Below are 21,840 nucleotides of genomic sequence, written 5' to 3' on the forward strand. Positions count from 1 at the left end.
GAGGAGCTTCTGCGGGAGAAGGAGCGGTTCCCTTGGAAACCTCTGGATGCCCAGCAACAAGTCGCTGGCAGCTGCCATGTGACCAGGTGCATTAATCAGACATGTTGTATGAATCAGGTCAGCTGGGGCCAAAGTCCAGCTTGCTCTCTCTCCCCATCTTCCCCCCGCCCCCAGTTTTGGTTGCTAATTACCTGAATTACCTCCACGGCTGTTCTGAGCGGGGAGTGGAAAACAACTTGAAATAATTCAGTAAAACAGCGACCTTTCCTGTTGTGGCTTTGCTGGTCCACGCCAGACTTTCCCTTCAGAAACCAAATCTGTCCCATCCTCACCCTCATGGAGACAGACCCTGAATGCAAATGAGCCAAGGAAACTTCACCCAGAGCAAACATTGGGTGAGAAGCAAGAAAGCCCAGAGGAAATTAATTCAAGCCACTGATGCAATGAATTTCCAGGTCTCTGTTTGCAACAAGTCCTGCCTGTTGCAAAACATAGGTCAACGTTTTCAAAAGTGACCTCTGATTTGTCATCCTCAGGTTTTGGTTACCTGGCTTGAGACACCTTGGTCTCGATTTTCAGAGATATCGAGCACCCATGAATCAGCCCCTTTGAAAATCAGGCCCCTGCTGTCTCAGGTTTAGCACCCAGAATCACTGGCCAGAATCACTAATTAAATTGCTTGCTGGGGACCCACAACTAGAACCCTGATCCAACAGCTCAGGTTTCTACCAAATGAGCCGGCAGGGAAGCACCTGCTAGGCTACCACATCCCTTATTCGTTCTGGGGGCCCAGCCGCTTGTGTGCTATAGCCATCATTCACAGACACAGAGCTGGTGGGTTTATTCCTAGTGCTTCCTAATGGTCCATTTCTTCACACCGCCCCCAGCAGGGTCCTTTTCCTGCTGAGTCAGGAGCAGAACACTGCATGCCAGAAGCTGGAGGGGAATCAGAGCAGAACTCTTAGCTATAGCTCAGAATTAGAGTGCGAAGGCCGATACCACGCTGGGTTGTCAGGAGGTGCTGGTGAGTAGGAGTGCAATGAGAGGAACAAAGGGAAGGTTAAAAAGGGCCAGACTAGGCTAGCAATAGCCATGGACTCTGGACCAAATCCTGAGATTCTTACTCCATATGATACTCGGGCTTGGATTTGCATAGCCACCTAAGGGAATGGACTTATGCTCCTAAATCATTTAGGTGCTTTTGGAAATGCTCCTAACTCCTGTAGGTGCCTTTTGAAAATCCCAGCTTGAGCCGCTTCCCCTGAAACGTGTGGTGGTTTTGCCTGGGTGAAGACTGGTCATGGCCATCAGGATTCGGCTCCCTCTGAATGAGAATCACTCCCGGACACACACAGTGACAAGGCTGTGACCTCTTCTTCACCCAGCACACAAGTCTCCACTCTTTGTGCTATGACTGATGCATAGGCAGGGACCAGGTACTGCTCAGCCTCCGTGTCTTCTTTCAGAAAATCAGTGTCTGTGCCTCTTAGGGCACCAACGGCATCATGTCTGAGCAAGGGCACACGCTTCACAAAGCCATCTGTTATTTCAGGGAGCAACAAAACCCACATTCTGAGGTGTAAAATCAGCCTGAGGCTTTGGCCCTTAGTCCTTGATTGCACTGAAGGCCAGAACAGAGAAGCAGGAGACAGAGTGGCTGGCTTTATTCTAATCAGGATTAATAGCATTTATTCCGACTCAGAAATGAGCTCATTGCACTAGACCCAGATCAGAAGAGCACAATTTTTACTCCAGGAGTTTCATTCAGTCCATTGTTAGCAAGGGTGCCAGTTGCAAAATTCAGATCTGGATTTGGATTTCAAATGCCTCCAAAAGTTTGGGGTTGACCAAACCTGGGGTTTTGGCTTAGGACCATCTTGATCAATAACCATTTATTTTTACTATTAATTATTATTCTTAATACAGAAAAACGTGGACAGGCACCATCTGAGAGGTGTGCGTGCTACATGTTGGAAGGATTTTGTCTGGAGGGGTGATTTGTCCTGCAGCTAGACTCTAAGAAACAGCTGTCTTGCCTTTTTGCATGAGGTTTATAAGAGAACCAAATGGATTAGATACCCTCAGCTTTGATTTTGCAAGCCTGCCCAGTGGCTCTGGGAGGAGATGGAGGGATGGATAAGTTTATAAGCACAGACAGTGTTATGTCTACAGATTAGGGTGTTAGAATGAGAGTAGGCCACAGTGATGAATGGGGGGGGGGGGCATAGACTCCGCGATGCTGGAGGGAGGAAGGGCACATGTCTGGGAAGTGTGGTGGCCCAGTGGAAGAAACAGGGATTATCAATTCATCTAGCTGTCTATGGCTTGATCCTGCCAGGTGCTGAGCACTTTGGTCCAATCCAGCAAAACACTTAAGCACTTGCTTTAATTGAAACACAGGGACAGCCTCAGTGACTTCCCTGGCACTACCTGCATGTGTATCTTTCCCTGCACACACCCGAGTTTCCTGGAGAGGAGATTGCTCCTGATCACAGCCCAGCCTGTACCAATGGCAAGAGGCTCCAGACTCAGCCTCCCTGAGAGAGAGACAGACAGACCTGTTGCTATCTGCAATCATTCCAACCTCCCCGCCCCTCACCCTGGGAGGAGACTATTATGCCGAAGCCAGAGGCTACTATCTATGATGTAATCTGTGCATTTGCAATAAAAAGCAAGATCTCATTGGCCAGAATAAAGAGCCCCCCCACCCGGGCACTCCGCCCAGCTGCCTCCCCAACGGGCTATAAAAGCCCACAGCCAGATGCAGGGCAGCTTTCCTGGACCCCGGGCTTGCACAGGTGACCTAAGGGACAGGTGAGTGCTTCCGCGGGGTTCTAACGCCCTCCTGGGAGAGCCCGGGGCAGGGGTGGGAGCTGCTGGGCGAGTCGTCTGCAGGGCCAGGCTAGGGAAGCCATGGGGGGGGGTGCAGCCCCAGCCACCTGTAGCGTGTAGTTCTGTCGCTGACTCCTTCCCCCGGCCCCCAGTGAGGAGGGGGGAGAAGGGGAGATGAAGTCCACTAACATTAGACAATTGGAAGGAAGGAAGGAGGGAGGGAGGGACTCTGCTGGGTTTGCTGTGGGGCAGAGACACTGGCTAAATCCTGTTTCCTTTTGCTTGGGGTAAAGGGCGCTGCTGGGACTTACCTGTCCCGGGGGGGGGGCGAGAAGTGGGGGGCGGGGGGCTGCTCTCCTCCTCCAGCCGTCGGGGGCGGGCAGCTTCCCGGGAGCCGCAAGAAGGCGCTGGGAGCCGATCAGCACCCTGGACAGAGCCCCCGAGGCAGAACCAGCGGGGCTGGACAGCTCCTGGCAGCGCCGGTGGGGGCGAAGGCGGGTCCGGGGGCGGTGGGGCGGATTTGCTCGCTCCCCGCGGGACGGGGGAAAGTTCCCCGAGCGCCCCGGTTCTTCCCTGCGACTCCGGGAGGGAGCTGGAGCGAGTGTCGGGCGGGGAGTGTCCTCGGGGCGGGCGCTGGGATGCGGGGAGGTCAGGGCTGGAGCTCCGGGTCTGGGGCTGACACGGATTGGTCCGAATGGGCCACTAGAGGGGGGCTGTGGACTAACCCCTGGGGCTGGAGGGATAGCTCCGAGATGGCGGGGAGGGTGTGTTAATAAGGGAAATGATGATTCATTAGCAATATGCTTTATGCAGCACCTCCCCGTGCAAGTGATACGAAAGTGTGCCTCTTTCTTTCTTTTTCTTTTTCTTTTTCTTTTTCTTCTATATGTTTTTGCACCCTTACTGGGCTCAGAAATGCAGCTGCCATGAACGTTTCGAGGTCCAGCGACAGTCTTTACAAAAAGTAAATAGGGGAAGTGGTGAGAAAATGATCGAGCTGAAACTAGAAGGGACGCGGGAGAAGTAGAAGGTAATTAGCTGAATTGGGATCTGGCTGGGACTCAGGGGCTCGCCCGGTGCAAGGAGAGAGTGAAAATGTGGGCTGTGTTTTGCCGAATATGCCTAACCAGTCAAGGTAAGAAGCGTTCCCAGCTATTGGGTCTTCTCAGTGTGATCTGGCCGGGTGCAGGAAATATGAAAGCATGTTATGAAGCTGAAAAGAAAGGCATTGCTTTCTGTGATCTTCACCTAACCCATCCGAATACCCGGAGCTGAAAACTTTATACTGAGTTAGTTAAAATAATTCTTTTTTTAAAAATGTAGCTTACATGGGGTCTCGGGTGTTTTGATGTCAATTTCTATCTGTGAAGTTGCTTTTAAAGTTGATCTGTGCTTGCCCTCCATTGGGGATGTTGTATATTTCAGGAATCTGTCACTCCTGAGCTGGTGCGGAGAATGAATTCCTCACTGGCCCCTGAGCTAAAACATATATTCGGTAGCTCATCCCTATTCAGCTAAGCCCTTAAAATCGTGCTTCTATTTAAGCTCGGGCTTAAGTCCCATTGTCTTCAGTGCTTAATGTGCTTAAGCATTTTGTTGATTAGGGATGGATTTAAGCACATGCTTAAATACCTTGCTGAACAGAGGCCCAACCTGCAGAATAACCCAAGGCTCAGCATGTCACTTTGTTGAATCATTACATCTAGACCCCCAGTGTATTTTTTTAATATTGTTTCTTAAAGGCGGGACAGGGCACCTTTACTGAGAAACCAACTCACTAGCCTCCATTGCTGGGACATTTCTATTTCTGAATGACATACCTGAAAACAACAATAGCCTCTGGAAAAGAAAATGAATGGCACTTCAGTTATGGCCTTGCAGCCTTCCTGTAAGTGCAGCTATATGCACGTTGAACAAACAATTGCAGGGATTTCTTTCTCTAGAACATGAATAGGGAAATGTCTCCCTGCTAAAGCCCTTTAGCATCTCACCAGTGCTGTTCCCCATCAGTTCCACTTTCACATAGTGCCTGGATCCTCTGAGTGTTCTTGCTTTGATATGGCACAGTCTTGGGGTTCACTTATCCTAATGAGCCATTTAATCTATCACATCATTGCAGTTTCTCTTCCTGCAGCAGAAGCCTGGCTGCATAAACGGGGGCAAGAAATCTGTTCACCAATCCCCCCCACACAGCCAACCACAAGCATGAGTGAGTGTGCTCGCACACACACACACGCACGCACACAGTCAAGAAGAGGGAAGTTAGAAAATTATATTGCATCAGATCCCCTTTTCTGCATTTTTGGGGATTGTTTTCTTATCCTCTGCGTAAGTGTCTAAGCAAATCTGAGATTTAATAAGAAAACTATAAGGAGAGATGCTATAACACCCCGCTGCTCAACTGTATATTTTATTGTATGCAGTGCATTGTTAAACCAAAGTGGACTTACAATTCATTTGGAACATTTTTCCTTCAGCTATTTCTTGACAAGCAATTTTCTTTAGTTCTCAAACCAAATGCATCTCACAGAGGGATTCAGTCCTGCCTTTCTTCTGAAGAAGCTCAGGCAGAGAGCTCTCTGAAGAGCAGGGGATCCAGGGTAAGATCTGAACTTGAATGTTTCCTGATTTCTTCCCCTAAAATATTTAGCAAAAGGTGTAAGCTGAAAATCAAGCCCAGCTGTGATATTACAATATAGCCTTCAAGGGAGAGAATTCATGTAAGTTTCCTTAGGCGGAGAATCATTCTATGCCTTTATGCTATTTAATTTTGTTACAGACAAAATCTACACACACCAGAGAGACAGCTTGTTCCAATCTCTGTGTGCGTTGCACAAATATTTGTCTGTGCGTCGCTTCTTTTCCACTGCAATCATGGCATCTGGAGGGGTTTCAGGCTGTGTGTAGCTGGGTAACGGGTAGGTGGCTGGGAATCTCAGCAGGAAAGAGGGAGTAGATTGCAGACACCAGGTCTGCAACAGTTTCAATGTCCTGGATAAGCAGGTCTACGATCCTCTCCCCTTTATGCAGGCTTGTTCAACCCCAGACACCTGAACTTGACATGCGGACCTGGGCACCGGCCTTGTTACAGACACCTGCATTCACATGCAAGAGATGAACAGGGCCCTGTTTTAACTCCAGGTGCATCTCCAGTATCTGCATTCACATGCACTAGACACACGTGGTGGACCACAGAATGCACATGCCGCACTGCGAAACAGCCCTAGGCACCCCGATTCTCCCCATTCTCAGCAAAGCACTTAACTGCACACTTCACTTTAAGCATGTGAGTAAGTCCACCCCTGTTCTGCAAAGCATTTCAACAGGACTTAAGCACACACTTAAGTGTTTTGCTGAATCAGGGCAGGAATTAGATCCTTATGGGCTGGAGGAATAATACTGAATAAAGAAAAAGCCCTCTCTTGCTTTCCTATTCACTGACGTTAATGGGAGTTTGCCCTGAGTTCGGACAGGTAAATCAGGCCTTTCCAGAGAACTCTGTTGCTAAGGAAGCAAAAATAATAATAATCTTGTTGAATTATGCTAGGATCTTGCTAAAAGGCACAGAACAGATTAAAAGGCAAGCGGTGAAAATGTCGTGGGAGTTAGCTTTACCTTCCCCGGAATGATTTTCTACTTGTTTTGATCATCTAGTAGTGAAATCTGCAGGTGAAGCATTATTTAAGTCCTGTCCTTAAAACTGAATGAACTTAGGGCCAAATTTACAAAGGTCTTCAGGGCCAAAAGATCCAGATTGGCACCTAGTGGGATTCTCAAAAGTGCCTACGTGGGTTAGGTGCCAACCTCCCATTAAAGTCAATGGGAGTTAGGCACCTCATTCATTCAGGCACTTGTGTAAATTACGCTAGGTGCCTATTGCATCTTTACCTGCTGAAATTCCTTTGTAAATCTGACCCTTAGTAATTTTGGGTGCCACACAGATTCTTTCTTTTAATGTATAACTTAGGCTAATCTAAGCACATAGACAAAAGGAGTAAAAGGAAAAAATAACAACTAAAGAACAGAGAATACATTATTAAGTATTCACTTTAATGACTGAGATTTTCAAAGCTGTAGAGGAGATCTGCAGGGCTTGGCTGCCATTAAAATGAATGGGAATCAGTATCCAGGCAGCTCCAGAAATTGTCGTTAGAATGCCTAAAAGCCTGAGCGGGATGGAGACCTTATGATGATGGATGCTGGACAAACACAAAAGAAAAGGAAAAATAAATGAATCTCAGCCCCGCAGCCACGGGTGTGATTCTACAGCCTTTAGTCACAGGGGCAATCCTTACTCACACAAGCAGTCTCACTCAGGGTCTGAGCTAGCAAAGACTTAAGCATGGGAGTAATTTTGCTCCTGTGAGACAAGCAGCGCTATCCACATGCTTGAGTCTTGGCAGGATCGGACCCTGACATCACTGGCAGAGAAAGGTGTCCCGTGAGTCTTGATGATAGGCTCAGGCTCCATCCCCACTCAGGAAACAGCCTGTATAAAACGAATAGAGACCACTGAGGATCTCACCGGTTGGTATATCATTGCGTGTGACTGCATGGAATGTTCATAGATAAAAGGGATTGTCCCCTTTAATGTCTTTTCATTCAGGAGGGCCAAAACAATGCTGCTGAACAAGAATTTTTAGAGTGGATTGTTTAATGAATGATCTTTTGGGTTTTTTGCTTTCGGAAAAAATGGAGCAGATGTTCTGCTACCTAAATCCTGCCCTGATCTCCACTCTGTGGTCTCCATGTCATCACTGCGGGTAGCCTGGCAGTGGGAGACAGCAGGCTCTTTGGAGACTCTTTGTTCTGTGTTTGTACAGCACCTGGCATGTTGGGGTCCAGGCCCATCACTGGGGCTCTTAGCTGCTATGGAAAAACAAATAATAAATAACAACAATTAATGGCACTGCCTGGCTCTCAGAGGGTGAAACTCATCCCTGCTCAGAAAGCCAGCACTAACTCCATGCACCACTTAACCCCTTATTAGCAGGACTTGAGTACAGCACAGGGCCTTTGGCAAAGGGGCAAATTTATGCCATAAATAACTTTCAATCCTTCCTTTCTCTCTCTCTTTTTTTCTTTTTTTTAATGGACCCTGGAGGTTTCACACATGAGGCCTAAATCCTATTCCCCACGCTGCATTAGGGCCCTGATTCAGAAGAGCAATTAAGCATGTGCATAACTTTAAGCCTGTACTCAGTGACTTCAGTGGGAGCTAAGTAAGTGTTTAAAGTTAAACACGCAGCTGGGTGCTTTCCTGAATCAGGGCTGCAGGCTGGATTTGTCCCATAATGCTTTGCAGAAGCCCCTCTCTCTTATCAAGCATTTCTCCAGGCAGTACAGTATGGCCAATTCATATAAGAAATATGGATTGTGACTTTCAAAAGTGACTTGTGATTTTGGGTCCCCAACATGACACCTTATAGGGCCTTGATTTTCAGAAAGTGCTGAGAACCTACCCCTCTGAAAATCAGGGGTGGTACCCACAAATCTAAGGCACCCCAAATTATGAACGTCTGTTGAAAATCTTGAGGCATGGTTTATGACTCACTTGCAAGAACCCAACACAAATCAACATTGCATGGATTCCGACTTTCCAAGCCAGAAGCAGTATGCAGCATCAGCTCTCCCTTGCTACCCAGAGGTGACAATGCACCCTGCCATTAAACTAGAGAGTTCCCTTAAAAGAAAGGATAAAATTGCACAGTCCTTGGGGAGGGCAATTCCAAGGCTTTTCAGTTAAACACCCAAAATTATGAATGCTGTGGTCTGTAATTCTAGCTAATCAACTATTCCGTCACTCTGTGTTGCCAGCTAAAGGTAGGCTGAGAATCAGTGACACAAAGCAATGTAAACCCAGGGACCAAGCTTTATTTAAGAGCCCCCTGTTCAGTATAATCCTGAGACCTGGGAAGTAAAAATCCCAGTTAGGGGCCCAGTTCTGCATTTGCGCTCAGAACTCCCACTGAATTCAAGGAAATCAATGGGAAGTTTTCCTGAGGAACCACAGAGTTCCGACCAGAAAGATACCCTGAATTCAGGGGGACGTATTGTAATCCTGAACATTGGGGTTCTATTGTGCCAGGCACTGCATAAACAGAAAACAGAAATGCTGCCCCCCCCAAAGGGATTATGATATAAAGACATAAGGAATGGTGTGGGGGATGGAAATACACCATACTAGCCTGGAAAGAATTGGCCCAGCTTTGTTAGTTACATGTATTGCAGTTTATTTGTTTTATTCCACTGGGTGTGGAGGTAGGGAGTATGAAGAGAAAAGAAGAAAAGGGAGAGCTGCAGCTTGCCAGTTTCTGAGCCATGATCATCAGGCTGAGTTGCGAAGGTAACACAGCAGAGATGTGCCATGAAAAGGGATTTGAAGGAGCATAAGGTCGTGGCTCTTTAGATTTTATCAGAGTTTTTCGCTGGTGTAAATTATGGCCCAGATGCAGGGCAGCAGAAAACTAACCCAAGAAAGCAGAACTGCTTGATAGAGTTTTCCAATGCTGTTTTTAATCTTAATCCTGGCAGTGGATCATATCTCTGTGCCTCCGTTCCCTACCGTCAAATGGGCATAGCTAAATTTATCCGGTTCCCAGACCCCGGGGGATTGGGAGACTTAATTAGCTGACACTTGTAAAGCTCTTGAAATCCTGGGGTGAATGGGACCAGAGAAGTTCAAACTGTTATTATCTTGTCATGTCTGGTTTGAAAGGAAGATTATCTATCTATCTATCAATCTATCACCCTCCTACACATCTATCTATCTATACACACCCATCTATCTATCTCTATCTTACCTGATCTATTTATTATCTTATTTTATCTTCCTAATATATTAAATCTAATCTAGCTTGGAATTTTTTTTTATCGCACTCCTCACCATGACATGCTGATTAGATTTCAGATATAGGCCTATTTATTCACACTTTTTTTTTCATGCCACCCGGGATAGTTCACACTGGAGCTGATTGGATAATATTTGCTGAATAATTTATTTGATTAATTTCATGACTTATAAAAATAAATTATATGATTTTCCCGCCTCCGTTCACCTAACTCTTGTACATACCAGGGCGTTTATTCCTCTGCCAGTATATAAGTGAAGGAAGGCATTGGATACAACTCCTGTTACCTTTTATGAGAATTGTAGTGCATCAGAGTCCTGCTGTCAGCGAGAGAATGGACCCCATTGTGTGTAACATACATGGATCAATATGGTGCATGTATACTCCACCGCATGAGGAATACGGGGATGTGACACACAGCTCCAGGGAGTTACGTGGATGCAATGTATGTAATAAGTTTCAATGGTGTGACAGACCTAGTTGCATAGTTGTGATCATGCAGGACACTGTGAAAATGAATATAACAGGTGTAGTAGCTTTTTCAAGTGAGGCTTATGGTTTTGCCGTACTGGCTCAGAGAGCACTATGAAATTTGAGGACCTCCCCCCCACCCCGCAAGCCCCTTTTGCAGAGCCGAACAATCAAGTCACTGGAGGTTGGGAGTATTCTGGAGATCAGCCCCCCTTGGATTTTTACTTTTCCTCTGCAATCAAACTGTGTCCATTTTCCCTTTCGGTGCTGGTGAACGCATCATAGAATATCAGGGTTGGAAGGGACCTCAGGAGGTCATGTAGTCCAACCCCCTGCTCAAAGCAGGACCAATCCCCAATTTTTGCCCCAGATCCCTAAATGGTCCCCTCAAGGATTGAGCTCACAACTCTGGGTTTAGCAGGCCAATGCTCAAACCACTGAGCTATCCCTCCCCCTTAAGCTCGGAGTCTAAGCTTTTCCCTGTGCTCCTCAGAGCAGCCCCCCAGCACAGATCTGCAAACCGTCCTCACCTAGGGCTGGCTAGGAGCCTGGCGGAGATCATTACATTCAGACCATTGCAGGAGAACTTCCCTGGGCTCTCACAGGTGCAGTCTCTGCCTAATGCAGGAGTTACAATGCTGAACGGGCATCCATTAGGGGGGCTAGCCAGCTATATTGGTGCCCACCTACCCACAAGGAAAGAGCACACCCCCAGCTCTTGAGCAAAGCAGCTTGGCTGGGGTTCATTAAATCACAAAACCATTCCAGGGGACACTGTTTCAGAGAGGAAAGAAATTCATTCCTTTTCAGCAGCATGCTTGGTCATTGGTCATAGAGAGACTGAGGGTTTGGATAGGGTTCGGTTGAAGGCTTGGTTATGTTTTGACACCAGAGTATAGAAACCCAGCTATTTTTGCCAAAAACAAGTCAGATTTGTATTGCAGGTTCTTTGGGGTAGGATCGATCTCTTACTATGTGTATGTGCAGTATCTGGCACAACGTGATTGAAGCCTCAAGACACGACCCATAGTATAAATAATTAGACCGTACGGGTCTCAATTCTGTTTTAGGGATCTGACTCCGTGTGCATGTGCACCACTGCCCTCTACTGGAGGGAGTGAAAACTGCTCATCTGTGCATCAGAGGCCCTATATTATTCATGGAGAATCTCTAGAGCCCTTCAAATCCGTGGATATCCAGGCACCATTTTTGTGCATCGGATGCGGACATAAATTTTGTATCCACGCAGGGCTCTAAGAATCTCTACCTCTGGCACTGGTGGGCAGCAAGGAAGTGCTTCACTCTCTTCTTAGACATTCCTTTCAGCTGGCACACAGGACAGCAAGAAGCAACCACATTTTATTATTGTATTGCCTTTGAGACGGTGAATGGGGACTGCTACGATGCAGGAAATCATAGTCCATCTCAAACAGGAGTTATTTATTAAATAAAAGAACTACAAACGATCGATACAAGCGGACTTCCACACAGCTTGAGTCCCAGCTTTCTCTTACTTGTTAACCAGGGACCACATCTTGTCTGGAGCTCTACAGCACACACAGAGATGCTTAGTGGCTGACTGCAAGTACTGCAATGTACTGCAAGTCAACATCTCATTGCTGGGACTAGGAAGAAGGGCAACAAAAGGACTCCCCCCACCCCCACCCCCAACCCATTCATCCCGCAAGCTTTTGTTTCTTGTGTGTAGTCTTGTTAAATGTAGTGAAGAATGCTGCTCACTCTTAGCCCCCCATGCATGCCTTTGAGGATTAAGCCTGGAGTCTATTTATTCACCTAGCTCAGCTCCATTTTTAAAATCGACTGTCTCCAAAAGGGCTGTCTTAAAAAAGAAAATTGTACAGCAAAGGGGATAAAATTGCTTGTCAACAAAGGGGCCTATCAGCAGCCCATCAATAATGTGCCAAAGGCCAAAACCTTCCTTTCAAACAGGCATCGCATCTGCTGCCGGGCACTTGGAGAGCAATTAAGGGACGTGAGCAACATGCTGATTATCCCACCAGTGACATTTCCACTGGCTCCTTGGGAAGGCGGGAGCACTGAGATGACTGAGAGCAACATACAGCCCAGGCCTGCATAAGAGTGGCAGGACTGCAGGCTGCAGATGGGCCAGGGGAGAGATACTCAGGAGGAGAGGAAAGAAGAGAGGAGGAGGGGAGGGAACAAGGATGAGGACTGCAAAAAGCAAGCAAACTAGAGGCCTAAGGAAACAGGCTCAGAGAGCCATCAGTTACTGGAGGAGACTATCTGGGAGGACTGGAATGGGAGTGGCTGATCAGGAGGCTAGCAGGTCTCCAGAGGCCAGGGAAAACGGGGGGGGGGGGCGGGGGAGGTTGGAGTTGGATAATCCATTAGGGAGGGGAATGGAGGATCCTGTGGGAAGGCCAGATTCGGGGATTGGAAGATCCCTGAGGGAGAGGAAGGGGCTGATTGGAGGGTTGAAAGATCCCGGGAGGGCGGGGCAGATCAGGAGAATGATGGATCTCTGAGGGAGTGGGAGGGGCAGAGTGGGGGACTGGAGATTTCCTGAGGACGGAAGAGGGGCTGGTTGGAGGATCCCTAGGGCAGATCTCAAGTGGGGATGAAAGGTATCAGGGAGGGGAGACTTTCCATTTTTACAAATCAGAGCCCGGGGGCAATAAAGCAAATTGTATTCTCAGCCCTCTAGTAAAGACGCTCAGTCCCCAAACAATGTATTGGGGAGAAACCCTTTGGCCCACTCCTAAGTCACTGAGTGGGGCCCCGGAGGGACTGGGGAGAAGAGGGAGCTGGTCAGACTTTATATGAAGGGCCCACCTATAATGAGTTCATAAGCAATGACCGAAGGATTGACCAACGTTATAAGCATGTTGCAGACAGGAGTGGTATACTTCAAGATGGCTCTGTACATCAGTAGCAGGTGTCAGAGAGAGTTATAAGCATCCTTTTGACCTGCTGGACTCTATAACAATTGATTATTCGTTGATGACAACAGCTCGCAATCATGTAGCAGCCCTTTGTACGCTACTTATGAGCATGCCCCGAAAAGTGACCAGGGTACGTTTATTTTCAGGGCAGCTGCAGAAAGGAGAGAGATGTTCCACAGGGAGATCACAAGGGGAGGTGGACTGGATAGGAAAGCCTGTGCCTGGAGAATAGTACAGGCTCAGTGGGGCTGCGGGGTCCTTTAACCAGGCAGCAATTCAACATCCAAACGGCCCTCTGAGTCAGGTAATGGAGACTGGACAGCACCCAGTTTTATCCAGATCAGCTGCAGAAGCGTGGCCCCAACACACTGCAAAATGGTGAGGAGGGACTATAGCTGCTACTCCAGCCAGTACACAGAGCAGGGGATGTGGCCGGTGGGTGAGTTGTGTGTTGGCATTGCAGACCCGTGCACTGATCCCAGGCTAGGGCATGGATTCCATCTCTCTGATCCCCTGCACCCTAAATTAACATAGTTCTCCAGCGCTGCTCTGTTGTCCTGATTCTCACCAGACGCTCCGAACAAAGCTGGTCGGGAATTTTTCAATCAACCTGTTTTTGATGGAAAATACTGAATTGCTGAAACGGAAACTGTTTGCAAAACAGGGTTGATGTTGACCAATCTCCCGACTCGGAAATGTTGTGGGGGGAGCGGGGAAAAGGGTTTGGAATTGTCAAAACATCAAGTGTTGACATTATTGAACTGGTAAGTTTTGATTTTTCAAGTTGACGCAGATTTTTGTTTTGAAATTTTAGTAAATTTGGACTAAAATGTTTGGATTTTTTTTTTTAAAGACAAGAGATGGGCATGAAATGTTTCAAAATGATCTACACAAAATGTTTCAATTGATCCAGACTGAAAATGTTTTTCAAATTTTTGTTCTGGGAAAATGTTCACCCCTTCGACTTTTCCTCCTATTTGGGACAGGAACATTTTTCGATGATCACAGGATGGGACAACCATGTCCGCCCCAGCTCCAGCTTTGAATGCCCATTCTTGCTTCCTTACCACTCACAGGTGCCCCTGGCTGTTTTGTTTCCATGCTTGGAAATGGATACCTCCCACCTAACATTGACGCACTGCCCAGGTTTGAAGAAAGAGAGGCATCATCTTCCCCTCACCCAGAGGAAGTAATCTTGGCTGATGACTTTCACTGCAGGTGCAGACATACATTGTTGTGGTTTTAATAAACCCCCAGCTGGCTCCGAGTCACCTCCAGATTTTGAACCCCCCAACACATTGAGGTGCTTAGACTTGGTGTCCTGCTCCAGGCCCTTCTCCATCTTAAACATCACCCTGGGGCAAATTCCTGGGAGATTGGACATTACTGGAAGTCAAAAAGCTCAGCAAAAGAAAGGCCCCTTGAGGTGATTTGGCTCATTTCCCCCAGCTAAAATAGTATCCTCCCTACAGAATAATAGCCAGTATTTTGTCCAGTCTGAGTGTAAATGTCTCAGCTAGTGATGGGCCTTCCTCTGATTCCCCTGGGAGGCGCGCCACAGCCCTCAGCTCTCGCTGTCAGGGAGCTGCTCCTGAGATTTCACCCTAATTGCACCCAGATCCCTGCATATAACACAATCGCTCTTCCTCCCTCTCCTCAATATAAATCCATGGTACGCCCACACCTTGAATACTGCGGGCAGATGTGGTTGCCCCATCTCAAAAGAGATATATTGGAATTGGAAAAGGTTCATAAAAGGGCAACAAAAATGATTAGGGATATAGAACGGCTTCCGTACGAGGAGAGATTAATAAAATTGGGACTTTTCAGCTTGGAAAAGAGATGGCGAAGGAGGGACATGATAGAGGTCTATAAAATCATGAGTCATATAGAGAAAGGAAATAAGGAAGTGTTATTTACTCCTTCTCATAACACAAGAACAAGGGGCCACCAAATGAAATTAATAGATAGCAGTCTTAAAACAAACACAAGAAAGTATTTTTTCACGCAACGCACTGTCAACCTCTGGAACTCTTTGCCAGAGGGAGTTGTGAAGGCCAGTACTATGACGGGGTTCAAAAGGGAGCTAGAGAGACTCATGGAAGATAGGTCCATCAATGGCTATTAGCCAGGATGGGCAGGAATGGTGTCCCTTGCCTCTGTTTGCCAGAAGCTGGGATTGGGTGACAGGGGATGGATCACTTGATGCTAACCTGTCTGTTCATTCCCTTTGGGGCATCTGCCATTGGCCACTGTCAGAGGACAGGATACTGGGCTTGATGGACTTTTGGTCTGACCCAGTATGACCGTTCCTATGTTCTTATGTACTTGGGGACCGTTGTCCTGCCCCACCATTCACTTACATCTTCAGTTCTTGTAATCTCTCCTTCTAAGGCCTTGTGTATCCTGGGACATGTTGCACCATTGTAGTTATACGAGTGTGAGTGTCCAGGGTAAACACCCTGCATTGGGGTAAGATGGGGCCTACACAGTGTCAGTGCAGGGCAGTCAGACTGCAGGGTAAACTGCACCAGTGTAAGTCCCGTTTTGCGGCAGAGAAGTGGGTCTGTTAGAGATTTGCATGGGTGCAAATTTCCCTCACCTAGAAAAACCCTGATTGCCTCCAGTCTCTTCCTCATCTGTGTTGCTTGTCAATGGCTCGGTAAATTCAGTGGGTGAAATCCTGACCCCACTAAAATTCATGGGAATTTAGCCATTTACTTCAATGGAGCCAGGACTTTCCCAGATGCCTTTTTCATCTACGCTCCCCTTTCACCTTTGTGCATCCAAGGTGCAGTCCTGTGTTACCATGTAATCATAGAAATGTAGTTCGAAAGCTTTTCCTAATATCTAACCTAAATCTCTCTTGCTTCAGATTAAGCCCATTGCTTCTTGTCCTACCTTCAGTAGACATGGAGAACAACTGATCCCCGTCTTCTCAATAACGGCCCTTAACGAATTTGAAGACTGTTATTGGTTCCCCCCTCAGTCTTCTTTTCTCCAGACTAAACATGTCTAGTGTTTTTAACCTTTCCTCGGAGGTCAGGTTTTCTAAACCTATCATTTTTGTTTCACTCCTCTGGACTCTGTCCAGCTTGTCCACATCTTTCCTAAAGTGGGGCACCCCGAATTGGACACAATGCTCCAGCTGAAGCCTCACCAGGGCTGAGTAGAGCAGGACAATTACCTCCCGTGTCTTACATACGACGCTCCTGTTAATACACCTTAGAATGATAATAGTGTTTTTCGCAACTGCATCACATTGTTGGCTCACATTCAATTTGTGATGCAGTGTAACTCCCAGATCCTTTTCAGCAGTACGACCACCTAGCCAGTAATTCCCGTGTTGTAGGTGAGCGTTTGATTTTTCCTTCCTATGTGTGGTACTTTGCACTTGTCTTTACTGAATTTCATCATGTTGAATTCAGACCAATTCTCCAATTTGTCAAGGTCATTTTGAATTCTAATCCTGCCCTCCAAAGAGCTTGCAACCCCTCCTAGCTTGGTTTCATCTGCAAATTTTATAGGCATACTCTCCACTCCATTATCCAAGTCATTAATGAAAATATTGAATAGTCCCAGACCCAGGACTGACTCCTGCATGGCCCCGCTAGGTACACCCCCAGTTTGACAGCAAATCATTGATAACTTCTCTTGAATGAATGAATCTGTAACAGTAAGAGAGCGGGAAAATCCTAATCAATTGCCCCTTTCTTAAGGAATTGGACTCTAATTAATAAGTGATGATTGATCATTCGTAATAGAAGAGCAGATTATAAATGCTACATATTTTCTGCAAAAAAATCAAATGAAACAACAGATTTTCATTTTGTTTAAAACCTTCTCTGAATTTTTCAGTTTTTCCACTCAACAAAAAATGAACATTTTGTTTTTCAGTTTTATCCTAAGTGCCTCTTCCCTTTTTTCCCTTTGAATGGAGAGAAGCAGGGGCGGGCAGATAAATGTAAAAATTTTGTGGGTTTCAGTCTTTTGTCCAAAAAAAAAAAAAAGGAATTGTTGACCAAAACATTAATTTCCCATGGGGAAAATGTGCCATTTTTCAATTTAAAAATTTTTTGAGAAAACATTTCAACCAGCCCTAACTGATAAATCATGGTCATTATGATAATAATAATAATAATCAATATCTAGTTCCAAAACACATGCTAGAAATTCCCTTACAATGAAATCATGGGCACGTACATGTGTGGGTGGGTAGACATGCGTGTTCGTCTGCATGCGGACACGTGTATCTGTCCGCAGGAGTGGGACATCCACCCGAGCACTTCCTGCTCGCCAACCCAGGGAAGCTGGGATACATTTGTGGGGTTTGCATGGACAGGAGTCTATACTGGTGCCATTTCACCTTGTCTCTCTCTTTCCCTGGGCTGACAAAGTATCAGTGGGTGGCACTGCCTTACAAGATAACCCTGGGTTGCAATCACTTTGAAACAGCCCAGGAGAAAGGGAAGATTATGATGATCCCACTTGGAGCCTGAAATAAAGCCTCTCAGCAGTGTGACAGGCAATGAAGGCTAGTTTGCTTTTTACCTGCTTGTCTCATCGGGGCGGCTTCCATCCCTGTCTCCCTTGCTATCGGTGTGGCATCTCCACCCCACTGACGCTTGTGGCCTTTTAGTTTATTTAAAGTGAATTTTGGAATGTGGTATTACACCACCCTGGGTTCGGCTCTGGTGGCTACAGTTTCAATCTTAGCAGAGGGAAAGTCACCCCTGCTACTTGTTTTAGAGTTAGAGTCTCTAGGAACACAGACAGATCAAGGGTAGTGACCACACAGACACTCACCAGTACAAAGTCTCGTCTGTTTTACAAGTTTTATTAAAGTTACAATGAAAGTTATAATTACCCAAGCATATCGAAATTCTATACAGACCTATTCAGAAGTTACAAATATAGTTCTACTCACATCCTTAATAGCAGGGTTAGGGTCTGATGGGTCTCTCATGGTTTGATCATCAGTAGAGGGATGGTTCATGCTGGAGCCTCCCCTAGGGAGCTCAATTTTCCTGTTCTGGGCACCCCCTTTTTATACTGTGATTCTGTCTGTAGCTACATTCTGCGCATGTCCATAAAAAGTGTCAACCCTCTTTTCTCTGATTGGTCTGTGTCCCCTGGAAACTTAAGGACCCCAACTTTCTATAAACTGTGTAAGTTCCCTTTATTTTCATTAGCATTGACACACAACCTGTATCCTGTGGTTAAGACACACGTGGGAGACAAATGCACCTTTACAGTATTTTTATGATCTAATATTAATCTTCTGGGCAATTTTGCACAATATTACCATTTTGTACCTCTTTTCCCATACTTTAAGGGCATCGGGTTATTTTCCGGTTACTTATGTCATCATTTCTTGTCTCCAAGGCCTAAAATAGCTAAGCTAAAGTCTTGCAGACCTCAACCTACAGGTTCTTACATTTCAGCTTGTCTTACTTATGTCTATTACTTGGTTCCTTTAAATATTGATCAACCTTATACTTTTATAATCCTACAAATTAACTTTAATTAACATACAATAAATATACATCCTATAACGTATTAATTAATTATAACATCACACAATCAATAAATAATAAACTAAAATGATTGGCTACACACTTATACAAGCCCAGCGCTGAGCGTGTGCCTGTGATCATGTATAAACCCCACACTGGCAGTGACAGGGTCCTGGGGAAGCAGAGAGACCAATTAGCCTATTCTGTGGCACCTGGAGGAGGGGTGGGTAATTAAGAATTAAACCCAGCTGGGGAGAAGCAGACTGGGTGGTTCCTATAAAGGAAGGACAAGAGGGGGAAGAGACCTAGGAGAGAGGGAGATGGGAATTTCTTCTCTCTGGTTCCTGACAGCCTGCTGGAGTGAGCTTGTATGCTGGGACTGTCCCTGAAGGGAAAGGGCAGAAGAAGACTCCTAAGGAGAAGAGAGACTCTAGGGAAGAAGTCCTGTAGGTCAGTGGCTCAGGAGGAGCCGGGGGTGCAGGGAGAATGCCCTGGGAGGGAACCCTCTGGAACAGAGTGAGGAGAAATTCACCAGAACTGGCAAGAGGGATGGAGAGTAGGTGGGGGACTGAGCCCCAGAAGTGCTCTGGGGGAGTTTTGATTCCTGTCAGCTTGGACACTGTTACCCTGGAAGGGCTGAGACACTGAAGTGGTTGCAGGGCCAAGTCACTGTACAGGCCCCTGAAGTCTGGAGGAGGGAGAAGCAGAGGGCCTGCAGTGCTGGGTCTCACGGTGTGGAGGTGCCCTGGGATAGGGAGACTAGGAGAGTTCCCTCATGGACAGTAATGCATGGAAGAGGGTCTATTGCTGAAAGGGACACTAACACCAGCATGCTGCATTAAGGCACATATGAAACCCCAGTGGAATGCTTGGGTCCAGCTGCATGGATAATAATGCCCCGTGCATACCGTGCCTCATCAGCTGGGCACAAACACAAGCAGGAGGGCCCAGTGCAGATCGTGCCATGGACCTGACGTGCAAGGACCCAATGTAGACTGCTGCGTTGCAAGGACATGAATGCATGTGCCAGGGCGCCGTGCACACTGGCCCTGGTTGCATGCACACTAAATGCAAGGGCCCAGTGAAGAGGGCATGTCCTGGGGCATGGAGCTAAGGTATCCACGAGGATCCATGCCAAAGGGCGTGCCCCACCCACGTGAACATTAATGGAAGCACGCAGGCACAGTGCTGTAACACACACAGAGGGTGAATATGCCCAGACCCAGCTCTGTTTAGAGCCATGCAAGGATAACCATTCAAAGCTACTTGGCAACCCGAGCTTTGGCCCTGAGAGACAGTGCAATGCTTTTAAACCCTTAACACGTAGCTACACGTTATTCTTATGTTTCACAGGTTTGTGGGTGGGTACGCAGGCATGTATCCACACATGCTTTGCAAAACAATCCGAGAGACCCAAACCCTGGTGACTGCAGATTCTCTTGAAAAGAATATTTATAATAAAAACAATCTGACGAGCTAAACATCGGGAATAACCCGGCAAGCGAGTCTGAAGAGATGGATCAATGAACCTTCTGAGGAATCCCCTGCAGGACCAGAAGGATTTGTTAACGGGAAATTTGAGATGTGACAGGAGGCGCACAATGCAAAATAGAAGGCAAAATGGTTAAAAGCAGCTTTCTCACCCTCTATAACTGCACACAGAGGCAGATCCACCACCCAGTGAAGCCAGTAGGTCTACATGGACCGCACTGGGCTCCAGCCTGTTGAGTGCAGCTGGTCAGAAACTGTCGACAGAAAAATATTTTTTGAGGGGGAAAATGGTAATAAAAATGTTTGAGCTGTTTTGTGACTATGGAGGTTTGTTTTCCAGCCAACTGTCGGCATGAAGGTGCTTTCCAGACCTGGACACAGATACTTCCCCCATTATGGGGAGATTTGCAGTGACAATGGTAAGTGAGGAGCCTGACTTCTGTTGACTTGCAATGGGAACTAGGCACCTGCCATGTATGCCTTTTGAAAATCTCTCTCTCTTAGGCCAAGGATTTCAAAAATAAGAGTCTAAAAGTTACACTACTAGGTCCACATTTCGGCTCCTAAATGGGTGACCTGATTTTCACAAGCCCTGAGCACATAAGGCAGGATTTTCAAAGGTGCCTAAATGATTTGGAAGCACAAGTCCCTGTGGAATTTTTGCGCCTAAGTCACTTACGTGTCTTTTGAAAATCCCACTCCCAGCACCTCCCAGGGAAGTCAATTGATGTTGCTGGGTTCTCTGCACTTCTGATTTAGGAACTGAAATCATGATTTAGGAGCCTAACTTTAGTCTCCTATGGTTGCAAATCTTGGCCTTCATTTTTTTTCTTCCGCCCAACAGCCAAGCTACCTAATGGCCATGTTTTCTTTATCAACAGGTTTGTTTTCTATTAGCGCAAGCAGAGAGATGGGAAGTGAATGAGACAGCTGCTCCAAAGAGACAGACAAACTGACCGTTCCTGACAAGGATGCTACAATCTGACTAACTAGAGCTCAGACGCACGCATAATCCTCAGGAAAATTCATCTTGGAACTCCCAACGCACTGTGACAAGGGCCCTTGAAGGGGTAATTAAAATGCATTGAGTGGTGACTGCACCTGTTTAGAAGGGAGTATGCTGGTAAGTCTAACTGATACGTTTCAGGGGCAGGGAGCAAAGAGGGATGGGGCAGCAGAGAAAGAAAGGAGTAGTGAGTGGGGAGGCGGGAAGAAGAGAAGGAGGAAGAGGGAAAAGAGAGAGGCGCTCCTATGAGAAACAGAAAGCAGGCACAGGGAAAATTGGGAAACGTGCTTCCTTTTGGATCTGTTCTATCTCCTCTCCTGACCCCGGTGCTCACATGTGGCCAGTCGCTCCTGCACTCTCTCACCCACTGATGGAAACTCCAGGGGGTGTCCCTAAGCACTCCAGACACCGGATCAGGTGCTCAGCTGGTATAAATTGGCGTTGCTTCATTAAAGTCCATGTGGTGTTATGCTGAGCTATGCCAATTTACATCCGCTGAGGCTCTGTCTCCATGACACTTATTATCAGCCGCTGGGCTCTTCACACTTGCAGCTGTAACGTGCAGTTTCTTGTCCTCTGGTTTGTCTGTCTGTGAAACAGACACAAAGGGGCACGTTCTCCTCTGTTAGTTACACCCCTGGAAATCCAGAGCATCTCAGTTGAAGACAGAGTTATTCTGGATTTACACCCACTTTAGTGAGAGTAGAATCTAACCTATGAACCAAAAAGAGATCTGTATTTTGATAAAA

General features: G+C 46.7%; 1 long non-coding RNA gene across 1 annotated transcript; it reads left to right on the forward strand.

The window, feature by feature from the left end:
- Window positions 1–3,777: 3,777 nt before the first annotated feature.
- Window positions 3,778–21,183, forward strand: LOC140903217 (uncharacterized). Its single transcript, XR_012156186.1, has 3 exons — window positions 3,778–3,862; window positions 20,426–20,504; window positions 20,967–21,183. It is a non-coding gene; the product is annotated as an uncharacterized LOC140903217 (long non-coding RNA).
- Window positions 21,184–21,840: the final 657 nt, after the last annotated feature.

Source organism: Lepidochelys kempii, chromosome 25 (assembly GCF_965140285.1).
Source record: "Lepidochelys kempii isolate rLepKem1 chromosome 25, rLepKem1.hap1, whole genome shotgun sequence".
NCBI classification, from domain to species: domain Eukaryota; kingdom Metazoa; phylum Chordata; order Testudines; family Cheloniidae; genus Lepidochelys; species Lepidochelys kempii.